Source organism: Triturus cristatus, chromosome 4_2 (assembly GCF_964204655.1).
Source record: "Triturus cristatus chromosome 4_2, aTriCri1.1, whole genome shotgun sequence".
NCBI lineage: Eukaryota > Metazoa > Chordata > Amphibia > Caudata > Salamandridae > Triturus > Triturus cristatus.
In genome coordinates this window covers 118126561-118153981 of record NC_140586.1, presented here as the reverse complement: position 1 = coordinate 118153981, position 27421 = coordinate 118126561, and the positions used below count along the sequence as shown (strand labels likewise).

The following is a 27421-nucleotide window of genomic DNA, read 5'->3' as shown; positions in this document are numbered from 1 at the left end:
TGCAATCCCATACCTCAGAATGGATATGGAGGCGTAACTCAAGATGTAGTGATTTTTATTAGAAAGCTCCCTTACTGTAACACAGGCTCGCCACAAACTATTGACTCCAACATGGATGAAGCAGACCTCTCAACTCAACTCCTCTATCTTCATTTTAGGGAGTCACCCTCATTGGGCTCATCTCCACCCAAGTGAAGCACCTCTCATGACCTGAATGTGACCACCTCCTCACCCTTCCCAATTTTTTTTAATCTTCTTTGATTTCAATGAGATGACCCACCAAAGGCCCATAAGAGGATGAGAGGTACGGTTGAAGCGTGGTTTCTAAGGGATCACACTTCCATTAATGATCACGCAGGGAAATTGTTCTTCAGATTTCAGTGCTGTTTTTTCATGAGTGGGTGTCCCTTTGTAGTGTAAGCGGGTGCTTGACTTACTAGTACTGTGAATAACAAGTAAATGCCAATGATAACACTGAATCAGAACTGAGAGCTACCCCATCACGAGGTTGTGTGGTTCAGCCCGTTTTGTACTTAAACCGCATGCCTCTGAGGACTTCAAGAGGATCGCCTTGTTCAACAAGCGACTGGTATACCACGACACCACAAACTGAATCAGCTTTTGAGAAGTAGGCGTCAATTTTGCTAAGTGATCCCTAGAATGTTATGGTCCAATGGGATTGGGCCAGTCTATTTGGCCTCCCTGGCCCTGACATACAGAGCCTCCATGGATTACCCTTTCTTACTCAGAGCGGTTGCTTCCCTCTTTCTGTCTCGAGACTGCATTGCGCTCAGAGAAGGAACGTGCTAACATAAGCAGCCTTTGTCGTCACTGAATTGTCGTCAGGTTGAATGAGGTATATATTTTCCCCTAAAAGGAAATTCAAGTTAACAACTGGCAGATGATGCTACTGTGAGTTTCAAATGTGCCAACAATGCCAAAATCTCACTAGGAGCGAGAGGTACAGCGAGGCAACTCATCTCTTGTCGATGAACATTTGTTGGCTGTACACGAAGCACCCAAAAATATTATTATTGTTATGGAGGTCAATTAAAAGGGCAAACAATGAAAACATTTGGACTGTAAAGATGGGGGACACTCACAAAAAGTACTCAGGCTGGTGGCAGCTTGCACACTTGGCCCAAAAAAGTATTGAGCCACACAAAAAAATGGCCAGTTCAGCCATCGGGGCTGCGGTCAAAATCTCAGAATGGTGTGGAAAGTCACTGCTGGACTACTAAAAGCGAAACGAAGCCAAAATAATGGCAGATTATGTACCATACAAATGCCACAAACATAACAATGTAAAGTGTTGCTGGTATAAGAACATAATAAAGAAATGCTGCAACTATTTTTCCGCCATAGGTTACCAAGTTCTCTCAAAGGTAAGTTTGTCTGGCGAATGAGTTATGTCTGTATTGCGTTACTTTCACATGATTAATGGTATTTTCATATTTCACGAGACTATTATCAAACCCGTCTCTATTGTGTATGACGCATTCTCTGGTCCCGAAACACTAAAAAAATCTAAATAACTTACAGCGTTTGGAGTTGGACATGACACAATAAACTCATACAGGCACACACAGGCAAAGTCACAACCACAGCCAGAGAGTAAGTCTTACCAACGTGTCTCTCCTTAAGTTCCTTTGCTCTTTTGCAGTGACACTCGATTATAAGTAAGGGGCTCCCTTGGCGATGCGAAGAATATAAAAATCCAGGGCGAAAAATATCAAATGGAAAGGAAACGGAGATAGTCAGGGAAAGGGTAGCAATAAAAAAATCAAAATAATTTAAGGCAACGTAAACTTTGAGAACAATAAATAAAAAAGATTATAAAAAATCCAACTCCTTTTTGGAATTTCAGCCCGCGCCTGTTCCTTTTCACCATATAAAGTGGACTTTGATGAGCTTGAGATATTCCCTCTTCTTTATCTTTGGTAGATTTGTATGCCCTCGTGCCCATGCCTTTAGGGGGCAGCAGCCTGCACCCCGCGCGCAACAGGATTTCCTAGCCGTGGTGCGCGGACGTGGAACTCCCCTCGCGTTGTCCTCGCGTCCAGCCCTCCTTCTTCAGCAGTTCCTGTCCCGCGCGCTCGCAGTCCGAGTCCGGGGGCTGCTCGCCTCGCGCTCGGTCGCACAATAAAATCGTGCTCGTTTGCCCTCTCACACGGGGTCCAGTCTCCCCAGTGTTCCACCGGCGCGAGCCACCCGCAGCTAACGCCGCGCGCCCTCTCTGTCTGCTCGCGAGCCACGGGAGTGTGCGGTAGACCAGACAGCAGCGCCCGCGCAGGCTGGATGGGAATGTGTGCAGCCTCCTCCCCCCTCCTCCTGCCCTGCCTGGGTCCGCTCTGCCGTCACTGACCTAGCAGGCGCCCTGCTGTGCGTGTGCCGTGTGTGCGCCCCTTCAGTGTACATCCGGCTCGTGGCATGCCTTAATGCACCCCTTTAACTACGCTTATTGCAACCAGCCGCCCCCTCAATATGCAATCCGTGGCAAACTCTCCGCACCCCGCTAAATCTTGCATGGACCCTTTCTCTGCATCTCCCTCCGTGCATGCGGTGTCATCTACACCTCTTCGCAACATACCCGAACTTCCCCCATGCAGCCTCTTCAGCGTACAGCGCCAGCCTTGCATATTCCTTGAACCGTTTAGAACAAGCATGTTCCTTCCCCAACGCCCTCACGTTGTGCAGACCAATGCGTGCATCCTGCGTCCCCTGTGTGCATTCCATGGCATGCCCTGCTTTACCCCTTCACTACATACATTCCAGATTGCAGGCCTCCAGTGTGCAGCTCTTACATTTCCCGGAACTCCTTTGCTACACACATTGCACCGTGCAGCCCTTCAGTGTGCAGTCTCTCTCTGTAAATACCTTGTATCACTGTATTTCACGCACTGCCTTTCCACAAAACCCTAACATTGTACAAATCAAGGCAAAGCAATGCTGCTTGAACCCCCTTCCGTTAAAATGGAACCACACCTGGCACAATCCTTCTCAGGTAGGGCAGCTAGAAATTGGAAGTCACCACCAAATCTTCGCCCAACCACCTCACTAGCTCCTTTTAAGACTGACCTGAAAGCTCTCCTCCTCCAACTCGATTTTAGCCAAGACACTGCAATCAATTTTAACAGTCATCTACAGTACCTCAACCTTTCACTGCTGTGTCTCTTGTACTCCGTTTTTTTTTTTGTGTTTTCTGTAATGATTTACCTTTTGTAATTGTAATTCTCAACATTGTAGCTACTTTGGTAGTATTTGTTAATTTTAAATCTTCTGTAACCTCCATGTAACAAAACAAAATATTTCTATTATAAAGCACTCTAGCACCTTTGGGCAAAGTCTGCGCTATATACATTTGCTTAAATAAATAAATACATCTATCCTTAACCCCTTCGCTCTGCCCCACGCTGCACTATTCAGTGTGCAGCTCATGCATATTTCACGTACTTCCCTGCTACATATGCTTCTCCTTGAAACTCCTCACTGTGCAGCCCATGGTTTGACCCCCTAAGTCTCACTTACTACCTATGTTGCCCCTCATTGCAGCCCCTCTTTGCGCAGCTCTCCCTCAAACCCTTCAATGAATAGTGTGCTTGCACTGTGAGTGACGTTCTTGCACTGTATATTAGGGCATGTTAATTATTTTATAGAGAACACTATTATCTATACATGTGTTCTGGCGCTAAGATAATACAAATAAGAGATTCTGGCTGGAACAGAATCAACTATTAACATAACATAACGTTGTAAAGCGCACTTATCACCCATGGGTCTCAAGGCGCTGAATTTCAGATGTTTATTGTTACCCAACTCAATGGTACTCATTTTATTGACCTCAAATGGATGAAAGGCTGAGTGGACCTACCAGGATTTGGACCTGTGACCATGAGGTCAAACACATGTCCCTGCAGTGGATGCATCAGTCCACTTAGCCACCAGACCCGGCTATTGACCTGACTCTTGAGTGTAGAGCCTAGTCCCTTAAAGATACGGATCATACACTCTTGGAGGGGTTGTAAAATTGGAACGTTGGATGGCCCTTGTGCTTCCCTGATGGGTAATTTCCTGCTAACATTTGTATTATTTCCCAATGTGACGTACAGACATGGTGTTGTATTGTATAGTCTCACGAGCATTGTTAATAAAAAAAAGAGTTAAAAAAAAAGATACGGATCATGTATTTTACGCAGTGAGGGGTTCGAGAGTTCAAAAGTCGACCCGCTCTTACCGAGAAGGATTTGACTCTCATCCTGTCCCGCTTCAACTTTAGAATAACCACCAGGTGAGCATCAGATGAGCGCGTCCTGCAGACAGGTATGTAGTGTACAACCTTCTGGAGATAAGAAGGACCTGCTCTATAGAAGGTCCTATGAGATATGAAGCTCATCCTTTACGGCAGAGGCAGCCAATGTAACGAATCTAGGGTAGCAAATGAGGAGTCCTTCGTAACACAAGTCTCCCAGAAGCATTTTGAGTCCGCTGTAGCCTGTTCGGAAGATCAGCTAAAGAACCCAAGAATAGAGAGTTATAGAAGTCCAATCTGCTCCAAAACTGTCGACTGGACCACCGACGAGTGGAAGCAGAGAGAAGTGGCAGATGTTTCTGCAGAACTTGCAACAAAGAGAAACAAATTTGCAGATAATTAATTAACTAGCTTAGAGATGCACAGTTTATCATCCAAATGCAATCCCAAATTGCGAGACAACATAACTAGGTAAGGAGAACATTTCTGGGGGCCAGGCGAAAGTTTGCAGGTAGGGCTTGTGATGGACAATTATTAGTGCAGCACAGCAATTCAGGTTTGCCCGCATTATATTTAAAATAATTTAAGCACAGCCTTGATGTAACTGCTGCCATGCCTTGATGGAGTGTGTGGAGAGGATAAGGCATTGTGCAAGCAATAAACGTGATCAGTTGTAGCATCCACATAATTCATAAAATTCACACCATAAGATCTGATGAGCTGCTTCAATTGTTGTATAAACGGGTAAAACGAGTGGTGCTGAGTGCGGAGCCCTAAGGAACATCTTAACCTAATGCTATAAATTCTAATTGAAAAGGAGGGAGATGGACAGCTTGTCATCTGCTCTAAATAATACTTGCACTGTTGCAACGCCGAGCTGCAAATGCCCACTTGTGCCAATCTTGACAGCAGGAAGGTATGAGATACTGAATCAAGCGCTGCAGATAGATTGAGTAATCCTAGAGCAACCACTTGGCTCTTATCTGCTGACATTCTCAGTTCATTAAGGACAGACACGAAGGCTGTTTCAGTTCCATGAGCAGCCTGGAATCCAGATTGAACTGGATTTAAGAGCTTGCGCTGCTCCACAAAGCCCGGTATCTGTCTATTTATATGTGTAAAAAATTGGATTATTGGGGTGGGTGACTATCCACTTCAAAACAGAATCACAACTGTTGTCAGGGTAAACCTTCAAAGTCACTAAATGAACCTGAGCTCAACCCCCTGGTAGCTATTGCTCAGAGCAAACAGGTTCAACTTAGGGCAATGTGTAAAGTATTTATGTTGTACCAAAACAGTAATAAAGTCAAAATGCAGAACAATAAAATTCCCAAACTTTATTCGAAAACGAATGTAAGTAACACTCAAATAACAAAATCACACAAAAATCCAGTAAAGGGAACCAGAATAGGTGTTTTTAAAGATTTAAGGGAAAAAAGTACCAAAACACACAAAGCGAAAATGATCGTCTATGGTTCGAGTAGACCACGACCTAAGCACAAATTGAGGCCGACCATGGTGGAGCGTAGGTCGCATACACAATCCGGGTTCGTCCTGATCAAATATTTTACCTTCTAATTTAGGGCCCAATTTATTTGTTGTAGGAGAGGGAACTAATTTGTAATTGCGATGGAGTTCCTTCCCCGCCAATGCAGAGGACCCCCGCTGCGAGGCTTGGCCCTACTGGGCAACAAGGTGGCAACTACGAACGTTGAGGCCCACAAGCTGATCAACATGCCTGAGGTTGTGGCACAGAAGGTACGTGGCCTGCTGAGAGTTCCATAGGCCGCTGCCTACATCATGGGCACATACCTGCGCAGTGCTGGCTAGTCTCCTGGCAACTCTGGTGGCTGATAAAAGTCCAATTATAACACGCATATATAGGAGGGGCCAGGGTGTCGGAGGGCTGTAAGTTGGCCGAATACCCCTAGATACAGCCGCTGCTATAAATATGGGGGTTCTGAGAAGAATAAAGGCATGCCCGCTGGTGCACTGAGAAGCTATGTGGGCCTGGAGACTTCCATAACTACTCTCACTAGGGAGGGCTGAGGGCAAGCAACTGGAAACCCGACAGGCCACGTGGTATACATCATTCACCTAGGCAGGCAGCAGTGAGTACAGTTGTCTTTCCCCTCCACCCCTGCTGCTGTAACTGGAGGATGATTCATGTTGGTGATCACTGAGCTTCCTTGGACAACGACAGAGAAAAAAGAGCCCAGAGGGGGACATCAACTCAAACTGGACAAATATGCCATTCCTAATGAACCGGCAGCAGCGGACGGAATTATAGAGGTCCTGTCCCAGGTTGAATTGGGGCCCCCGAGGATGAAACATTCACGCTGCGGGACGTAGTGGCAGCCATACAGGGGCTCACTGGAACATCGGAGGAGGTAATTGTGAATATGCTTAGTGTGTACATCCCACCCAGACTGCACAACACTGCTCTGCCCGACTTGAGCTCACTAATACTTGGTCTTCTGGAGGGGGAGCTGTTTATGAGTGTGGACTTTAACCTGACTCTCAGTGACGTCAACGACTGAAGACCCCCTTGACATGTGACGTCGGCCCATCGTCCGTTGGAAGACTTTCTCAATGCCATGGGTCTCATAGACATGTGGCACACTCTTAACCTCTCAATATGACATTTCACCTTTCATTCAGGAGCACATGGTAGACTTTCCAGAATCGACTTTATACTGACCTTGGCTCATTGCCTCCCCCACTTCTGAGAGTTTCGACATTTGGCCAGGGGCATCTCCGATCATTCCCCTTTCTGGGTGGTTTATGACCTCGGTGGTCCAGCGGACCTGCGAGTGATCATGCGCAACCCCTGGTACCTTAAGATTCCCAATGTGAGGGAGGGCCTCGTCCAGGTCACAGAACTTTATTTTTCAGAAAACTAAGCAACAGTTGACTTAGCATTTACATTGTGGGAAGCTTATAAGGCTGTGATAAAGGGGCAGGGCCTTTTCTTGATCGTAGTCCATAAGACGGACAGAAGGTTCAGGTTGGAGGCACTAGAGGGTGACATTTTGAAGTTTAAGGAACAACTGATGCTCCAGGACCAAATGGTTATCAAACATAAACTAGCACTTAAACAACAAGAGTACAGAGACATGGTGATGGAGGCAGCCAGGGCCAAACACAGGGCGACTTTACAACGAGTTTACAAGGTTAGGGAAAAAGCCTGTAAGCTCCTTGTCTGACTGGATAGAAAGGAGAGGACGAGCCGATGGGAATTTAAAATTAATACCGGGGCGGGGCAATGTGAAACCAAAAGATTGGCAATAGCTGAATCTTTTGCCTCCTACTAACAACTTCATTCCTCATCTCAGTCCGCGACAGCCAAGTAATCCCGTGAATTGTTAGCAGACTTGGCACTTCCCTTCCTCACGGTGGATGACAATACCCTCAAGGAGACCGATATCATAGAAGAAGAAATAGTTCATTCAATTCACAAACTGAACTCTGGGAAGGCAGTTGGTCCTAATGGAATACCCATCAAACTCTACAAACTTAGTACTCGGAAACTTGTCCTGTACTTATGAGAGATGTTCAGGGAGAGCAGGGATCTCCCGAGAGACCAATGGATGCCTACCAGAGTAGTCGTACATAAGGAGGGCAAACAACCAAACTAATGCGTGTCATTCAGATGATATTGCTCCTCAACGCTGAGGTCAAGATTCTGGGCAAGCTCTTGGCCTCCCAGTTAATATAGGTTATTGGTTGGCTGATCCACCTGGATCAATCTGGCTTTATTCTGGGGCGCAGTACTGCGCTCAATCTGAGGAGATTGCATGGGATAATGAGTTGGGTGCGCCAAATCTGTCAGGATGCCATAGTCCTCTCACTGGATGCCCGTATGACCTTTGAAACTGTTGAGTGGCCATACCTCTTCAAGTGCTGATTTAGCCCCAAGTTCTTAGGGTGGGTCGGGCTCTCATGCACTGGGCCTGTTGCCCAGTTTGCGGTTATTGGGGGTGCTTCCCGGGTCTATGGCTTGCAGCGTGGTACCTGACAGGGTTGCCCATTCTCTCCTCTTTGCCCTAATGCTGGAGCCGCTGGATGCCTGGATCCGGATGGATCCCCTGCTTCTAAGACTCTACTGAACTGATCAGTGGGAAGACAGAATTTCCCTCTATGCAGATGGTGTCCTGCTGTATGTGGCAAATCCCATTTTTTCCTTAGATAGAATAATGCATATGCTCACCCTCTTTGGCCGCTACTCGGGATTCGTGATTAATTAGATGAAATTGCTAATATACGTTTTACATAGTCCAGCGCCCCTGTTGCCTCAGGAGTGTGAGGTCTGTGCGGTCACCAAGGGTTTCAAATTTCTCAGGATATTCGTTACTGCTGAACTGGATCTCTTCTATGATAGGAATCCCTTGCCACCCTTAGAGAGATTAAAGAGCGATGTACAACACTGGAGATCCCTACCTCTGTTATTGCTCTGCAGAGCAGTGCTCTTCAAGATGATGGCTCTGCCCGCTTCATATATGCACTGCACAATACCCCATACCCGGTGGTCTACTTCAAGGCTATTGATTCCACACTTTGTACACTGCAGTGGGAAGGTGGGGGACAGCATGCAAAGCGCTTAATAAGCTCACATGGGAAAGGTACGATGGTGGAATAGCATTACCTGACATCCAAAAGTACTATTGGACAGCCCAATTCACGACCATCAATCAGTGGGTACACCTTCTGGCAGATGAGTCGGCGCTTCACATGGACCGCTTATTCTTACAGCTAGTCGGGTACTTGCATGCCCTGTACTGTACTCTACTTCACAACCCTCTAAGCTTCAGGTCCCCACAGCTGTTACCATCACACTCTGGCACATTGCACTGGCAGTGCTGGGATGGAATGGTAGGTTAACCCAGTCCACACCCCTGAGGTATTCTGAGGCATTGGTTATCCTGGCTACACTATTGGGGTTTGACATGTGAGACCCTATCTGGCTATCTAAGGTGGGTGATCTCTGGTCTCAGGTAGCAGTTATCTTGTTCGCTGACTTGCAGCGAGACTACGAACTGGCCCCCCTCAGAAATATAACGTTACTTACAGGTTAGACATGCTCTCCAGACAGCACTTCCAAGGGGTGAGCAACTGCCAGACTCCTCCCCACTGAGGATAGACTACTCACTGCCCATATGTTACGTAAGGCTGTTGCCTTACATATAGCAAGCTGATTAATAACCCCCAGATACCCTCGTACAGTTGTGTGCTAAATGGGCCTTGGATTTGAGTGGAATAGAGGATGATGAGTGGCCTGAAGATTTAACCTCCAAGAAGGAAGTAGCGATGAAGGCCGGGTTCCGCTTGGTGCAGCTCAAAATACTGAATAGATCTTTCTTTTCCTGTACCAAGTTAGTAAAAAAGGGTAGAGAAATGGATGAGAGCTGCTGCAGCAATGTGGTCAGAGGGGCACCTTTTTCCATATCGTATGGGAATGCCCTGATGTGCACTGCTATGGGGAAGCAGTAGTGAAATACATGAACACCTTGTGTGACAGTGCTATGCCTCTCACAGCTGAATGGTGCTTGCTCAATATCTGGGACGCCACTGGTCTAAACTGCATGGACCAGACCTGGATGACACTGGGTCTAGCAGCAGCCTAGCATAATATTGCCCATCATTGGGGGACGGAAATGGCACCATGTCTGAGGGACTGGACGAAAGACATGGACTGGTTCATGGTGGCCGAGAAAGTGGTGTATGAGAGCAGAGGCTGTCCTAATAAATGGGGGCAAATTTGGGGTAAGTGGATTGAGTGCAGTGGGGGCCTGTGTGACTTCAGTTAGTTGGGGAGTGAGACTAGACCTAACCATTAAATATGTATCTCCAAATGTCTACTCTTGAGGCTGGGCGGGAGAGGGTGGGAATGTATCCAGTGTGTATTGAAAATATTGGATGTATACCTATTTAAAACAACTATGCGATGTGGTGTATTAACTGTTTTTTCTTGCCTAAAAAAATATCTTTATAAAAAAATAAATGTTTGCAGTAAGGCTCCATCATGTTGATGGAGCCCTGCTCCAAATTGCGAAAAACATTGATAGGAACCATTGTGATGGCGGTTCCTGGCAATGCTTTAGAAATTACCATCAGCTTGGCAGTCATATCTAAAGTTAGTAGGTGGCATCTCCGTCAGGGTGATGGAGTAAAATACTCCATTGCCCTGCTGGAGAAACAGGTCTCCTGCCGAAATATAAATCAGACCCTTTGTGTTCTAAGTGCCAATCAAACACAAGAGTACCATTGTAAGGCCTTGAGGACTTCAGGGGAGGCACTTACAGACTCATAGGATGTCAGTCAGAGGCCAACAACAGGGTCCAGTCCAGGTCCAGTTGCCACAGGTCAGCTGGGCAGTTGCAAGAAAGGCCTCGTGTAGCTTGTTGTCAGCCTGTAACCATACAGGAAGTCAGTCAACTGCCCCTTGGAGTTCACGGCTTTGTCCTGGATACAAGAAGGAGTTGGTCCATTCATTCAGGGCTCCTCTCAGGTTACCAACATCAGGTCCAGTCATCTTCTGATGTAGAACAAGTTCAGCGAGTGTTCTTAAGTGTGTTCCTGGAGGTGCCACATTTATGCCTAGAACCAGCTTGTGGGTGTGAGTGACTGCTGGGTACACCCTCACCAATGGGGTAAAAGTTCCAGGTCCCAACCCTACCCACTTTTCCAGTAGATCCTCTTTGCCTTAGTTAAAACTGGCCCATAATGCCATGTATCAGAGCATTTTCAAGATGATGAAAATCTTCCACCACACTAAAGTTAGGGTCTGAGGGTTGGGGTGCGGGCTGGGAGGGGGTGGGGGTGCTATGGTATCCAGTTTGAAATAGACACTGTACCCACAACAAACCCAGAGACAGAATTCTGGTAGCATAAAAGGAGAGTCTATCGGCAACCAGAAAGGGAATCCACAAGAACTATCTTGGTATCCTGTTCGTTCTATTTCAAGTGTGCCCATCGTGTTACATGTGGTTCAACAGGCCTGTCAAGCAGGATTTGACAGTGTTGTGTCACAGGATACTTACAGCCCCACTCTGAAAATTCAGTGGAGTTTGAGTAATCATCTCTGCCAATTGAGGTCAGCCTATTGTTTGCTACTGGGAGACGTTTCACACCAATTTTACTCTTATTCAAGGCTGAATACAGGCTTCTGCTAATTAGCCTTTTGATGGTTCAGGCACGTAAAGGGTAACTTTATAAAAGTTACTTTCCTGAATATTTATTCAAACCTCACTTCACCACTGAATTAGAAATTTTAATGACTATTAAAAATAGTTGTTTAATTCTTTTTCTTGCTGTTCCCAGGGTTATCAGTAGTTGTATTTTAACTGTACACTAGTTTTCTACACAGGACAGCTAGACCTGCCACAGTGAAAATAAAACCTTATAGAGATATGGTAACCTTAATATTCCACATGTCCCACTTTTAAATACCACCCCCCCCCCCCCCCTCCTTGTGAGCTGCAACACCTACACAGAGGCGGCTAATTAATATTAAAAAGGAAGGTTTTCTGGGTGCATTTTCTACTCCATATTTCAGGGACTTATATGCAAGTTAAATTTACCAAATGTGACAATTAAGAGTAAACTATTTCAATCATTTCTAAAGGGAGAGCACATGCACTTTACTGGTGAATAGCAGTGCTCAACGTTTTAAAGCCAGATAGTTAAAAAAAATCTGGGGAACTTCACCCAAAGATGGCCATCATTTCTTACACTGTGTTTCTCCAGGATTTATTATTGAGAAAGGCAATAAATATATTGACGGAAAGTTGCTTGGATTGCATTGGTTGGTTTTGACCTTTTTTCAATTAGGGCACAACCAACGACATTTTCCACTCATCTGGTACCTCAGCATTGCCCAAAGATCTGCTACAAAATTCCAACAACAACTTAGCCAAGTCGATGATAAATCTCTCCATATATTGGTGGAATAAGATCCAGCAGAGAGCATTCAGAGATTGAACTGGCTAATTCCATGCACATTTAACAGCTTAAAGTGTGAAAAAGAATGGCATTCAGTTGTGATACATAAACAGGTCTCAGTTGCATAGTTTGACAGCCAATCCATGATAACTGGGGACATAGATGATTATGCAAAGTTACTACAATTTGTGAAAACATTTTCCATGAAGAAAGTTGGAAAATTTATCATATAGTAGGTGTGTATGCTCAAAGAACTGCTTTGTACACAGTGGAGAAGACAAAGACCCTTACTATTGGTGAAGTCTGCAAACTCGTGGGTAAGTGCAGAGTAAAGAGCTGCATGGCCTGTTTTTTTGTGCTTCTCCGCCCATATGGTGAAGTCTCCTCATATAAGAAAGGTAGAGTGGGACACTAGTAACAACATAAGAAAGTCAGTAACATGATCAGTGATATTGGAAAGAACTTCCGGCGGTAGATATCATACTATGCCAACTATAGAAGGTGAAGCAGAGATAGAGAGGCCCAAAAAATCAGCAAACGTAAAAGGTTTCAAATGTAACCCTTCTATCTTCAAGCCTTCTTTAAAGATTATAACTAGCCTTCTGCCTCTACAGGTAGGATGGGGTAGTTGAAGAATCTTGTAACCCACTGGAAAGGCAGTTGTCAACTCAGGCGCTGAATCTTCTGAGATCCAAGTTTCACTAATAAAGAGCATATACATCATTCCTGTGGTGAGTACATCGGGGCTGTATGAAGGAACCCCGCATGCATTTACCCTGCACGCCTTTACAGCGCAGTCACTACCCCAACTGCGATGTTACCATGCATTACTTTACCACGCAAGTCCTTACAATGACTTGCTTTAGGGGGCGCTGGACTTTGGAATAGTATAAATGACTATTCCAACTCCAGTCTACACAACAGTAGGGAAGGTGTTGGACTTAAAGTCCAACACCAGCCCAACAACGCCCCCCTAAAGCAAGTCACTGTAACGACTTGTGGGGTAAAGGAACGCGTGGTAACTTTGCAGTCGGGGTAGTGACTGCATTGTAAAGGCAGGTCGTTGTTCTGACTGCGGGGTAAATAATGTTTCCCGTACATCATTGATATCTAATGCATGTTTTACCTGGGAATGAGCATTAATTAAGGCAAAGTCCAAATCAGCTCTGTGTACACACAGTAAGCAGAGCAGTCTTAACAAATGGGCACGCTGGGCAGTTGCCCGGGCGCCCCACAAGCAGAGGGGCCCCATGCAGACCAGAATTTAAGACTAATTTTCCATTAAACATGTGTAATCCTGTGTGTGGTGGTGAAGGCAGGGCCCAGTGCACTGCTTTGCCCGGGGGCCTATAATGCTGTTAAGACGGCCTTGACAGTAAGGTGAGGTCAGACTGACCCAATTCGTTAGGTGTGGCCACCATAGTTTTCACATTGAACTGTTTGGATGCTTCTAAAGATTGCTGTGACCCCCCCCCCCCCCAGAGCAGAAAATGCAAAGGGGCCACACCAGCCCTGTCATATCATTATTAGGTTCTTCTTCGAGTGGACAAGGCACCCATATATACCTAAATCAGATATTGACCTTATGCCGTCTGATATTGAGGCAGCATGGCTGGTGCTGAGCGTGGCCAGAGTACAGATGGGTGCAGACAGGCCCGCCTTCGGTGCGCTCCTGGCGCAACCGCAAAGAAGGAAGCCTTAAAAGTAGGTGAGCTCTTGCCTGTACATAAACTCGACTGCAAACCAAGAAGGCGACTTGGTTCCGTCTAGCACGAGAGGAGTTAAAATGGTGTCAGGCTGACGTGTACTAAGCCTAGCCAGAGAGTTCTCCAGGGAAGCGCTAGCCCCACCTATGCATAACTCACCTCCCACCACTCCTTCAACAAAGTCTATCTACTGCCAGTGAAGTAAAATACAGTAATATGATCCGCCCGACATGCCGCTAAACTAGTCCCAATGCATAAAAAGATCAAGATTCATAGATGGACCACAAATAAATGTACGATTTGAAGACTAATTTGTCGGAAACAAGGAGTCACCTAAAGTGACAGTAAATAGTGCAAAGTCTTAAAAATGTATGGAATAATGGCAATTACCCTTATACCCATTCCATCATTGCGAATACTGTGCCGGCACCATGTGCACTGCCCATTTCCTTATATTCTCTGTTCTTGTACTGCAAGCATCAATCAATCAGATCGTATTTGTAGAGTGATTCTTGTCACCCTGGAGGGTCTCCAGGCGCTTGCTATATGAGCCACCTGCACAACATTGTGCCCAATACACTGCCCTGTGCACTGCATGCTCTGCACTTATACTGTGTACACTTGCCATCCACCGCGTGTGTCTGTTGTCCCCTGCACTACACTGTGTATACTTCCCAGACAGTCAGTGGCCATGTGCTGTCATTTGCAGGGCCGCCTCCCCGCTATGGCGGACGAGCGTCGCCCCACTGCTGCTACCTAGCAGAGGCAACAGCGAAAAAGAAAATGAAAGTAAACTAATTTTATTATCATTTTCTTTTTTACGTGTTGCCTCTGCTGGGTAGCCGAGTCGCTGGGTAGGGATGGGACAAACCTCCTGAGCTTCAGGAGGAGGAGTTGTGGGCACTACTGAGTGCTCATAGTCAAGTGCATTTAGCATTTCTCCACCCAGTTGTGTTGCACAGCCGAATAGCCACAGGCTCCCAGTCCCTGTCTGAGCGCCGAACCACGGTGCTCATACCAATACCAGTGCTTCTCTCATGCTGGGAATAGTATTTCTAGCTTGAGAGAAGCACTGGGATTGGCATCAGGGAGCCGGCGCAGTGTACACCAGTCCAGTGACGGCCCGTGTAGGGCGTTTTACCGGGGCGGTGACATGGCGCAGAGGAGGGGCAGGGTGGGGGGTTGCAAAAAGCGGCAAACGGCCGATTTCAGGTAAGTTACGAAAAAAATTACTAAAACGAATTTCGTTGCGCGCGCTGCATCGCATTTGGCGATGCAGCGCGCGCAACAAAATTCGTGTTATTAATTTTTTTCATAACTTGCCTGAACTCGGCCGTATGCCGCATTTTGCAACCCCCCACCCTGCCCCTCCTCTGCGCCACGTCACCGCCCCGGTAAAACGCCCTACACGGGCCGTCACTGCACCAGTCCTAGGATGGGGAGAGGAGGAAGACGGAGCGGACACAGCCTCAGGTAAGTCAGGTTTTTAAATATTTGTTTTAATGTTTTCCCCTCCCAATGTCGCCCTACCTAGTAGCATTGGGAGTAGCCACTACGGGTCATTTGTCCGTACACTATCCTTCGACTGCAAGAGCGCACCTCTTCCTAATCCTGTACATCTTCCTACATGCTCTTTCTTTGACCTATATGCTCTTGCTTTCAGTGCACATCCGCCAGGTGCATTGGACGTGCTGCATGTATGGTCTCAGCATCATCCTATTATTGTTTCAGCTGTGCTTACTCATTTGAAAACACTGTCCCTTGATTTTCTCAGTCCCTTACAAAAGCTGTCTCCTGTACTGTGCACACTCACAGTTACACCACAGTGCTTCCTGCACTGCAAACATTTTCACTTGCAATGCATTCTGAGCTGCTTAGTGCACAGGCGATGGTTTCCAAACTTTGAATCCGTGCAGCGAGCCTCCCTGCAAACCTCTCTGCTCTCCATTCAGTAACCTTTTAGCACAATTGAAGACATCATTCCCCCACTTATGCTCAACTCAAGCGCCTTCAACCTCCATTGCCACCTCAACTTCCACCTGCAATGCCACATTGACTCGAACACCAACAACTTCCTGGAAAACCTGACCACACTCAAACTCACCAAACAAATGAAAGACCCCACCCACACTGCCAGACATCTCCTAGACCCTATCTTCTTCAACGTCGCCGATATCAAGGTGCACAAGCCCAACCCCCTCCCCTAACCAGGACTGAGCACTCCCTCATCCTATTCGACCTACACCTTAATCACCAACAAAAACCGCTCTCACCAAAATCAGCAACGCAACTAGAACACAATCTCCACGGAAACTTGCACCACAGAACTCCGGACCCACCCCCTGAAGCACCAAGGAGACCTCTCGCGATCTATCGTCAACTTCAAAAGCTGGATCATCTCCTGTGCGGACACCTTGGCTCTACACAAAACCACTACCACCTCTCGGACAACACCTCATGCAAGTTGGTATACAATGACGGACGTCTCACTAAGGGCCACACCAAATAAAGGAGCACCAATGGATACTCACCCACAACAACAAAGACACACAGACCTACAAATCAGCCCTCCGAAACTTCTCAGAGTAACTTAGACGAATACCAGGACTGCGTAACCTTGTTTCCACCTCATGCCTTATTCATCCACCACCAGACAAAAAGGGTTGGAAGGACACTAGTGGCAAATTACCTCAAACAGTACAGCAGGTACGCATTTGACCCTGTTTGACCTGTTGGCCCCAAAAATGGGGTCAGACATGTACAGGCAACTTCAGTTGTTTGATGTTGGAAGACCTATATTGTTACTTTTGATCAAGCAATTGCACATGGTTAATTGGTATTCATCTCAATTTCTTTTACTTGCTTCTTATTCAAGGACTTTCCTTCCTTTTCTTGTGTTTTTCCCTCCCCTGGAGATTAGCTGTTTTATAGTGTTGCTTATTGGATGAGTTGTATCCTTCCGCTGCTTACTGCTCCTTAGAAGTTCCTGTGTTTTTCTTTTCTCTAACCCATGTGCTGCTTCCCCCTCACATCTCCTCCACCAACTTCTCGATTGCTTCCTCTACTTTCCTGCTCACAGAACCATACTTTATCCAGTTGCTCGTCCCATCCCTTGCTCATCCATTGCCCGGCTGCCCCACCACCACTATACCCCACATTAAAAACATTAATCTTTTTGCTCTTTTTAAGAGCACATTGGCTGCTGCAATTTGCTATGATCCACCTCTTCACTAAAGTGCTCTTATGTGGCAGTGCACTTTAAATTTTTTAACTTACCACTCCAAGATGGGTGTCCGCCAAATTGGAATGGTAAATTAAAAGTAAAATAAGAAATGGCAGCCACAATACCCGAATGTGAGTGTGCGCATGCATGGTGATGCATGCATATGTCATTACCTAGTGGTGGTTGATTTAGAGATTTTTTTTGTTTTTGACAATACTGTTCAGCATTGTCACAAACATGTTTTTTTCTGATTCTGTTGATAACCAGCAGCAAACACTGGCAAAGTCAACAGGTTGGCTAATGCCCTTGAAAAACGATACCTCTTTGCTTTGCCAGTGGTTTAGATGTGATGCCCTTTCACTGACAATTTTTATTTGTTATTTCTAAGTTTTTTTTATATGATATCTGGAGCTCCCATAGACTTGTCTTCATGGCTGTGAAGGATTGCCTCTCTTTTGTCTTTTGTTGTAGCAGTTTTGTGTAGTCAGGGAAAATCATTATTGGTTGGGATTTGTAAGTGAGACATTTTTGTATTCTGGCTTGTTTCAGAATTGTGTCCCGATCGTGATAATTTAGGATCCGTGCAATGATTGATCGAGGACGGGTGGCGGGAGGAGGACTCACAGTAAGTGCACGATGGGCTCACTCTAGTATGAAGCAGGGTGAAAGACTAGCATCAGGGATCCAGGTTTTGAGCCAATGCTCAAGGAAAGTGCACATGTCGGAGCCCTCACATCCCTTAGGAAATCCCACAAAGCGTAGGTTGTTGCATCTGGCTCTCCCCTCAGCATCCTCTACACGTGTGGCAAGGCCCTTGGTGAGCGACTCAAGGGTGGTAACCTTTCATTTTATGATGGTAATATCATTTAAAACCTTCAAATTCTGGTTTCAGGTCTGTGTAATATGTTCCACGACGTTACGGAGGTCCTGGCGCAGCACCATGACATCTGCTCCCACTGCGTCAATTCTAGATTCAAGCATATCTCGCAATTGGGTAATCTCCACCAATATCGTGACGGTGTCCGTTGTAGCCTTGGCAGTGTCATCGGTGGCAGTGGAACCGGTTCCACCACTCGCATACTTGTCCATAGTGCTTTGTTTCGCAGTAGACATGGCTGAGTGGTTCTTGGACATGGTGTTAATGAGGGCGTCATACTCTGGGGCGCCTCCAGTGATATTTACATGGCCAGGGATATAGGTAAGTATCCTGACATCTGCACTTAGGGGTATAGCGCAACGGGGGATCCTCCCCCCAGCAAGCCGCACCAGAACCTAGTCCAGAAGCCTCCGCTGAAGCAGCAACCCCCCAACCACTGATGGGCGCACCCCTTGTCTTCTCCAGATGGCTGTGCCGTGCTGAAGGTGCATGCTGCGAGATCTTCCAGCCATGCCATATCTCTTTGATTGACCAGATATTCACAGGTTTCGTGTCTCCCCGGTCTGGAGCTTTAAGCCTGCATGCAGTAACTGCTAATTTTAATACGGAGGTGCGTATTCCATAGGGCCCTCCTGGGCTGCTTAAAACCCTTTGGAGCTGTGAATGGGTGTCAATCCCCGCTGTCTACAGTGCAGCAAATATCGGTGGCAGTATGTAGGGTCATATCCCTCTGTCCCCTGTTCCTTCAGCGTGTTGGGATCGACACTGCTGCCCGGATGCACTCGGGGTCTGTATATCTCACCGGTGTGACCCCAGCTTAGGATACACCCTTAGAGTTCAAGTCGCAGCTCAGAGCACGCCCACCCAGGTGGTAGGCCGGGCACCCTTGGTTCTCAGCTCCTCCACCCCCTGGGCCCAACGCCGATGCCAGCTCCTGAGCCCTGGCTATGTCGCAAGCACCAGAGCCTCGACCGACATGGCAAGCCTGCAATAAATCAGGATCAGTATGGGTGGTTGCAGCACGCACTCCTCTTACCGGATCATGTCTCCATCTCCGGTTGATAAATCCCTCAAACTATACACTGGGGCGCAAGTCGGTCGGGCCCCTCTTTCACCCAGCTACAGACGTCCAGATATGTGTGGGGTTGCGGTCCTGAGCATGCCTCCCCAGAGCTCAGACTGGGTGTCTCAGACCATCTGCTGCGCCGAGCATGGATCCGGCGTAGACAGACTCCCCTTCTCAGTAGTGAGGCCGTAGGAGCCAGGGCCTCGTCCCGACAGGCTCCAGGCCAGGGCCGGACTGGGAACCAAAACCAGCCCTAACAAAGTGCTCAGCTGGCCCCCCTGGTGCAGATTTCGTTACAGCGGCCGATATTGCAGCTAAGCTGCAAAAGCGGCCATGTAACAGAATCGGCACCCAGGGGCCCAAAACCGGCCCCCAACCCTGGCGGCCCACTGGGGAAATGCCCGGTGCCTGCTGCGGCCAGTCCGGCCCTGCTCTAGGCGCAGGCACGCCGGGGCTCTGGTGGATCAAGAACACAACCAGGACTCGCCGCAGGTCAGGCCCCTAAGGATCTTTAAGGATGCAGGATGCAGCCCAGCCTCGTGTCTCAAGCCCTTGCCGCTCCGGAACTCTGACCTGCAATTCGGCCGCTGCAGGAGTATCTCCGCCAGCGAAGAAGGGTGCCGGACGGTATATGCAACGCAGGCAGTAATCGGCTGGGTCGAGATTGTATTGTTTATCAGCAGGATGTCGTAGGATAAGGTAGGGCTACTAGAGTTGGGCTAATGCGCGTCCGTCATGTTGGACTGCTTGGCCACCTTTCTACGTTTTTTATAATAAACATAGGATAGTATGCATCGTTAATTAAGAACCATAAATATAGTTTGGACAGCCATACATCTAGGGTCACTTGGCTCACTGACTATATTCACTGTGTGTTGCACACACATGGCATGCCCGTCCACAATGCAGGAACTTATATGACATCGTACAGGACCCTCAACCATCTCCTCCGTTAAATTCAGCTGTGTACAATACGCAGAGCAAGGCCACCAGCAACAAGGGATAGTCTTGGTCATACCTTAGGCACAGTGTATACAAGGGAATATGGTACACCCAGCATAAAAAAGGCACAGGACATGACCAGTGTCTATGCCCTGTTCATACAGGTAGAGAGCATGGGACTAGATAAAGCTTAGTAATCCATACCTACAGGGCCATAAATGGCACCAGCATCTTCAAAGGCCGTGCTCTTTGCACAGCATCACGGGGCACAGGCCCAGTGTATGCTATATCCAGGGGAATACAGAACCTGGGTCAAGGCCACTCATACACATATCAAAGCCAAAGACCATGCCACAGGTGCACTATTTTAATGGTAAAAGGCACACAGAACATGGCTACTCCCAGCATACGTCTGAAGACCAAGCTTTTTGTTGCTACATGCAGAAGGACAAGGTACAGAGGGAATAGACATGCTTGTAGCATCTGAAGGCATAGCAAACAGTGCGCTGTAGACAGATAGCACCAACCACAAGTTATCGCCAAGGCGTTGACTCGTGTCCTGTGGATGTTAAATAAAACAAACACAAGGAGATGATGATGGACGGAGCTCTGAAACTTTTCACTCACACCCAGTCACAGATCTGGGTTGAATACATCATTGTACCACCCCAACTCAGACCCAGCTATATGCAAATCATTCTCGTCCCAGTTCCTCATGAGAACAGTCCAGCCCAAACTGCCAAACCAGGTCTACCCTGGACAGGAAAATAGCATCCTGTGACCGGTTGCGGGGTAACACCCCTCATCAGCCAGGCTAGCTTGAATCCAGTGACAAAGTGAGCAAGGGGCCCACGTTTGGGCATACCCTGCCAACTTATGGTGAACATAGCAAACACAAAGAGATGATGGACCGAGTGCTGAAACTTTTCAGACACTCACCCCCAGTCACAGATCTGGGTTGAATCCATCATCGTTTTTTAGCTCACTTTTCCCACCCCAGTTCAGACCCAGACATATGCAAATCAGTCTTGGCCCTGTGCCTCATGGGAACAGTCCAGCCCAAAATGCCGAGCCAGGTCTTCCCTGGACAGGAAAATAGCATCATGTGACCGATTGCGGCATAACACCCCTCATCAGCCAGGCTAGCTTGAATCCAGTGACAAAGTGGGCAAGGTACCCACATTGGGCATACCCTGCCAACTTATGGCAAACAGATCTGCCCTAAGTTGGCACGGTATAAAATGTAAATAAAAATGTGATCAAGTAGGGCAGGATGTACTGCTGTAAAATGTCAGCAAATGCATGCTATATGGATCGTTGTAAGATGGCCAGAGCATTGCACATACCAATGTTCAGAACTCGATCCTCAAAATGCCCAGCGGGTGTGCGAAAAAATACATTTCCCATTTATTGAATTAATGCCTTCCATCATTTGAAGACAAAGTCAGGCACCTCCCAAGTTTACCCATAATATTTGAATCATTACGAGGAGCTACCAGATGTTGTCGATTTTTCTAATGCATTCTGTAGAATGAGCCCGCACCCGGGGATGTATACAGAATGCACAATCAGTCCATTATGCAAGTCCTTCAGCAAATCCATCTTTTGCGTCTCTTTCTCAGCTACTGTCAGTAACTATCTATATACAAAAGGCATAGCAGCATCTGGTGTTGTGTCAACATCAGAGAAAGCATGATAAAGCTCAGGAAATAATGCAAGGCTTAAAATGGCGGTGCAAACAGGAGCCTCTGATGCTTCTTGTGTATACCAGTAGGGACCCAAGGCTACCATGTGGTTTTGAAACTAGCACAAAGTGCAGTGTTTTGTGGATTGCTAGAGAAGGTACTGATTTTGGAACCAAGTAAGACCGCCAGGGTTTTGTAACAGATGGAGAATGCCAGGGATTTGACAACGCGGAGGGCTTGCGTTGTTTTGGGAGACAAACTGCAGAAGGCAGTGGTATTGGAGGGCAGCGAGCAGAAATCAATGGTGGTTAAGTGAAACAGAGGGCCGGGCCAGAGCAGCTCTGTGTGGGGCAGTCCATTGGCTGTGCCAGGTAGGGGATGGGTGGGGCGATGCCCACCAGTGTCGCCGCTCGTCACCTACATCGGTTGATGTCTGCTGCTAAAAGTACATACTTATTAACCCTTTCAACAGGGCATGCCAGCTCCTATGGCATGCTTATAGTGTTCAGAGTGTTTCCAGTGCCGATTCTGCGTCAAATGCAATAACTTGCTGAGGAGTTATTGTTTGCATAAAATATCGTTCCATTTCTTTAAATCAGCGTTCTCCAAAGTAATCCTGGAGGGCCGAATTCACTCCAGATTTTTGATTTTTAAGACAACTACATTTATCTAAATGGGGATATGCTAAACATTTTGTATGGATCCGCCCTTCCTGGACCGACTTTGGAGAACCCTGCTTTAAAGGAGGAGCAGTCCATTCCCATGATCTTACAGACACCCTCAATGATATAGGAAAGTAAACCATGAAAAAAAAATACAACAACGGCCATGCCATAATCTACATGCAGAGTGACAATCAGTCAAGGACAAATGTCTCTCAAAGATGATAAACCATCACAAAGGTGTTTTGCTCTGTTTGGGGCTTAGTGGTTGATGTTCTGCCTTTGAAATTGATGAGAGTCTTGAAGCTCGAGGCACTTGTGGGTGGCATGTGCCTCCACCATAAAAAGACACTCAGATTGTATCTGTTATTGTTAATTAGGGGTTCTCTTGCACACAGTCTGACATCGCAGCGCCTTTCGGCAGTCAAGAATGAGAACTTCAAGATGTTTCCTCCACAGACCAGAGGCCAATTCGGTTTTGTGGATCTGTGAGGTCAGAAGGGCGAGCATGTCAGTATTAATGAGTTTTGACTTTTTGGTGGGGAAGATAACATTCTCAAAGGTCAGTTTCACTGATATAGCCCTGCTGGGGACCAGGAATTCTTTCAACAATAGGAAGGACTTTTTCTGTTTTAAAAGTATTAAAATGTCTCAAAGCGAGACCTGGCAGACAAGATCGATAACAGTCACATTTTACTTACGTAATAAAAATAAGCAAAACCGGTCTACATAAATTAATCTGCTATGAAAGATTTAAAATTCACACAATTTTAAAACGTAGTGTCCAAAAGTATGATGCTGTGTTTTTTGGACTGGGGTTGCTCTTTGGAAGGGGTTAACTCACCGTCCTCTCTTGGTTTGGCATGTATATGCCGCTTGGTGCATTCACATATCAAATCTTTTAGTAAAGTGTAAGACAGGACGTCACGATGGGTGGAGTAAGATGGGAATATAAGCCTCATGCTTCGGAAAAGTAGCTTGCCCTTGAGCCATATTCTTCTATGCCATTGAATCTTTTCATTGTGGCTGTGGTTGAAAAATCCCTTTCCTGATAGAATATTGATGTTGGCATTTCCAGTAACAACCTGTGTGCAGTTGAGATTCAAAATTAGTGCATGGATTGAACTATTTACTAACTACATATTTTCAATAGTGGTAATTTGCAATGGCTCACAAGAAAGCTATTTTGCTGGGCCCTTCAAGTTGCCAACGAAATGTAAATACTGAGTGATGAAAAAAGTTCAGAAGACAAAAAAGAAAATCAGCAATTGTAATTTAGAGTTTTTTATCCCAGTTTTAACAGCTTGAACCTGGCCCAAGCGCATTAAGAGCACATGGAGCTTAGGTAATTTACTGATGTTCCCAGAAACACGTTGAGCGAAGGCCAATAGTTTAACCTGGGTCCCTATTTTCCAAGGTCGGTGGCTCTAGCCTGCAGACCACATCTCCTTCTCCACTAGCTCACATTTCGGTAATTATTAGATTTAAAAACATCAAGCATAATAATAACAAAGACGAACAACATAACCCCTTTGAAACAGTCTAAATTAACAAATACAACAAACAATTAGCACGTTAATCCTCTTTGAAGAATTAGTATTACTATTATTACTATACATATCGCATGTTGCATGCATGATAAAATGAATAGCACTCATCACAACGCATGTGTTTTCTACGCATGCCATTACAACGCAAGTCATTATAACGACGCAATGTTACATTGCATGCCATTACAACGCAAGTCATTATAACGACGCAATGTTACATTGCATGCCATTACAACGCAAGTCATTATAACGACGCAATGTTACATTGCATGCCATTACAACGCAAGTCATTATAACGACGCAATGTTACATTGCATGCCATTACAACGCAAGTCGTTACAACAACTTGCTGTAAGGGGGCGCTGGAGTTTGGAATAGTATACTTTACTCTTCCAACTCCAGTGTGTGCAACAGAAGGGAAGGTGTTGGATTGAAAATCCAACAAATCCAACACCTTCAGTCCCCTACAGCAAGACGTTGTAACAACTTGCGTTGTAATGGCATGCAATGTATCGCATGCGTTGTAAACAATGTTTCCCAAATAGAACATGTAAGGCCAGTCTGAAACACTTTTCAAAGGAGGAAATATAGGATGAATTGTCAAAATATCAACACCAACAGTGTGTGTGTGTAATGCAGTGCCTCTACAGGTCTTTGTACATGAAGGTTTGGTGGTGTATGTCTATAGGTGTCTGTAAGATTGTAGGTCTGTGTGGTCCACCCTCCGCATTTGTGTATGCATCTAAGGGACTGACTTAAATACTTGCGGGATAGATACTCTGTCGCAACAGAGATGAAGCATCTATACCAACAAGACCCACCTGCCAAATTTATCTGCAGTATGAACTTCGGTTTACTCACGGCAGAAACAACTCCATCTCAGCTGTGGTTAAACCCTTCAAACAGTCAAACGGAGTTAGGGTCGTTGGAGGCAGACCGGTAATTCCTCCCATCTGGTTTGGATGGGCCGCATTAGAGGTCCGTTTTCACCGGCCGTCACTGCCAGGAAGACCCTGGCGATAAGGGGCAGCGCAAGCTTATAAATGCTCCATCACCATGGGAGAGGACTCTTTTTTATTTTCAAAAAGAAAATTGTGCTTTGGGATTTTCTTCATGAAAAAAGAAAGAAAACAGTTTGGTGCACAGCTCCGTCATGTCAACACAACCGTGTACCAGTCAAACACACACAAACAAGGGGGGAGAGGTCCACTTCCTACCCCAACCTCCCTAAGCAGTCATCAAACACACAAAAGGGAGATAGGGATGTAAATCTAACTTTTTATTTAGTTAGAGTGGCATGTGCTAGGTGGGGAAAAACTGCCCTGACCCACGAATTGTGGCATGCTTCATCATAGGGCTTGCTAACAGACTCCCCTGCACAGTCCAATGCCTGGGGTGGCGCAAAGGGGGAGAGAAGACAATACAAACATGAAAATAAAGGGATCAAACAATAAATGTGCAGATTGAGAACTTAAAGCTAGCTCGGGTATATCCCCTGCTGCGCTTTATTCCTGGACTACCCGGCCCGGGCTAAAAGAAGATGGTGGTGAATGAGATTTTTGGTAGCCCTTCACCTCTCATTACTGCAATCTCGTCAACATGTTTCAGCCGGTTATGTTTGTCCTAAAAAGGGTCCATACAGCTTTCTTCAGGGCCTCTGATCCCACGTAAATCCCTTCTATCCTACCTTGATTCCGCACCTAGCATATCCCACTCTAACTAAATAAAAAGTTAGATTTACATTCCTACCTCTCTTTTGTGTGTTTGTAGCCGTGCACCAAACTGCAAACAGAACTGACAGGAACCACTGTGATGGTGGTTCCTGCGAATGCTTTAGAAATTACTGTCATTTCAAAATTTGGAAGATAGCACCTTAGTCAGGGCAAAGGAGTAATTTACTCCGTCTCCCTGATGAAGAAGCAGGCTGCTAACCAAAATATAAATCACGCCCTATGTCGATAGCCGCATGAATGTATGTTTCTGCATGCACCCAGGAAAGCCAACCTACTGTCTTTGTCAATTATTATTGGTACTGTGCATTAATCTCATGTGGCACCTCTTATAAGCCTTCCCTCAATTGTTTCCATCTCCTTATCCCATTGGTTGATTACCAAATGACGCCTGCGCTCCCTCATCTTGTTCGTGTTTTTAGGGCTTCCTAAATTACGTTACTGTGTAGCACACTTCTGCCATTGATGTGATTTCGAGGCTTGGATGAGTATCTGTTGCCCTTATACCATTTTGCCCTCATTATACATTTTAGCATGAAATGTACTTTTGTTGTATAAATAATTAAAAGGGATTTAATCCTTGAAAATGTATGTTTTAGATTTTTCGAATTTCGATGTATTTCTTTGCATCATGTGAGCTGGTACTTGTACAAAGTGCTTGTTGTAAATTGTGGGAGATTGTTATTGAGTTGAATATGCCGAAGAACCTTCCAGCCAGAGCTTAATTTGTGTCAGTGTTTATTAGTGCTTGGCACCGAATTGTTAACACAGGCACTGATTTATGACAATACAGCACAAGATGGCGTTGTCTGTCTATTTTCAAGAAGAGCACATCAGGTTAAAAATTAAACACAAATTAAAAAAATTAATCTAGTGCATTCAGGTCATTCTTACTGCTTTTTGTAGCCTGGAATTTTCCAAACTGTCACAGTTATGGGAGTGTGATGTTTAATAGGGAGCGTTTATGCAGGCATTTGGCACGATGTGGCAGGTCCCGTGGGTAGTGCAAGCTGCAGTAGCCTCCTGAGTAACATCTTAGGCCCTGACACTTATTTGTGTAACAATTAAGCACTGCTTCCAGCCAGTGAATAGGAAATTACATTTCCAAAATCTGTGAATCCTGTTGGAAATTACACCTGAGAGAAGTTGTGCAAAGAAAGATACTGGGAGAAGTCATGGAAAGACAGATACTATATGGGACCCCTGGATACTTTAAATAATAAATACCCCATCACAGAAAGACAGCAGTGTATTGCACTGAATTGTGCAAAAAAACCTTTAGGTTTACAACAACACTTCCTTCCATGTGCGATGTTTTTTGATATAAGCACTAGGCTTGTGCTGTTTGACCCAGGATCAAAAAGTTCAACGTTTCAGGCTCTCTAGGGTTGAAAGAAACTGTACAACCTCCCACTCTTGTTGCTTCACTCATCAAAAAGAGAGGGGCTACCTCAGTTTTTAGGTCGAGCCTGGGCAGCGCTACTCTGCAAGGCATGCTGTATTCAGGTAGCGGCTTGAAGCTCCGCCCACTCTCTGCCCATACTTTTCATTGGCTTGAGGCATTGTCCACTGTAAACTGTGGCTGTTCATTGGTCAATAGGCTTAGTAGTCTCACCTCAGTACTGCCTTGTCTCATTTTGTAACCTCCCATGGCGACACCCCCTGTTACGTGTGTTGTTACTCTGTAGACTTTAATTACAGCCTCCGAGCAAGATTTTCTCAAAAAGCTTTGTCCTAATGCTTAATTTTCTTTTTTATAGAACAAATTCATTTGCAATGCAATAGGTCTC

At 46.0% G+C, this 27421-nt stretch overlaps 1 protein-coding gene across 3 annotated transcripts in view; it reads right to left on the bottom strand.

Annotated features, from left to right (window-relative positions):
* LOC146833125 (sphingosine 1-phosphate receptor 2-like) overlaps positions 1–27421 on the bottom strand; it is a 641976-nt gene that overhangs the window by 195430 nt on the left and 419125 nt on the right. The window contains exon 1 of one of the 3 annotated variants that reach the window (XM_085600748.1): positions 1626–2290. The exons of the other annotated variants lie outside the window; for them this stretch is intronic. The gene's annotated coding sequence lies outside the window, so the exon portion shown is untranslated. Of the gene's footprint in view, positions 1–1625; positions 2291–27421 lie in introns of those variants that run through there. 3 annotated transcript variants of the gene reach the window in all.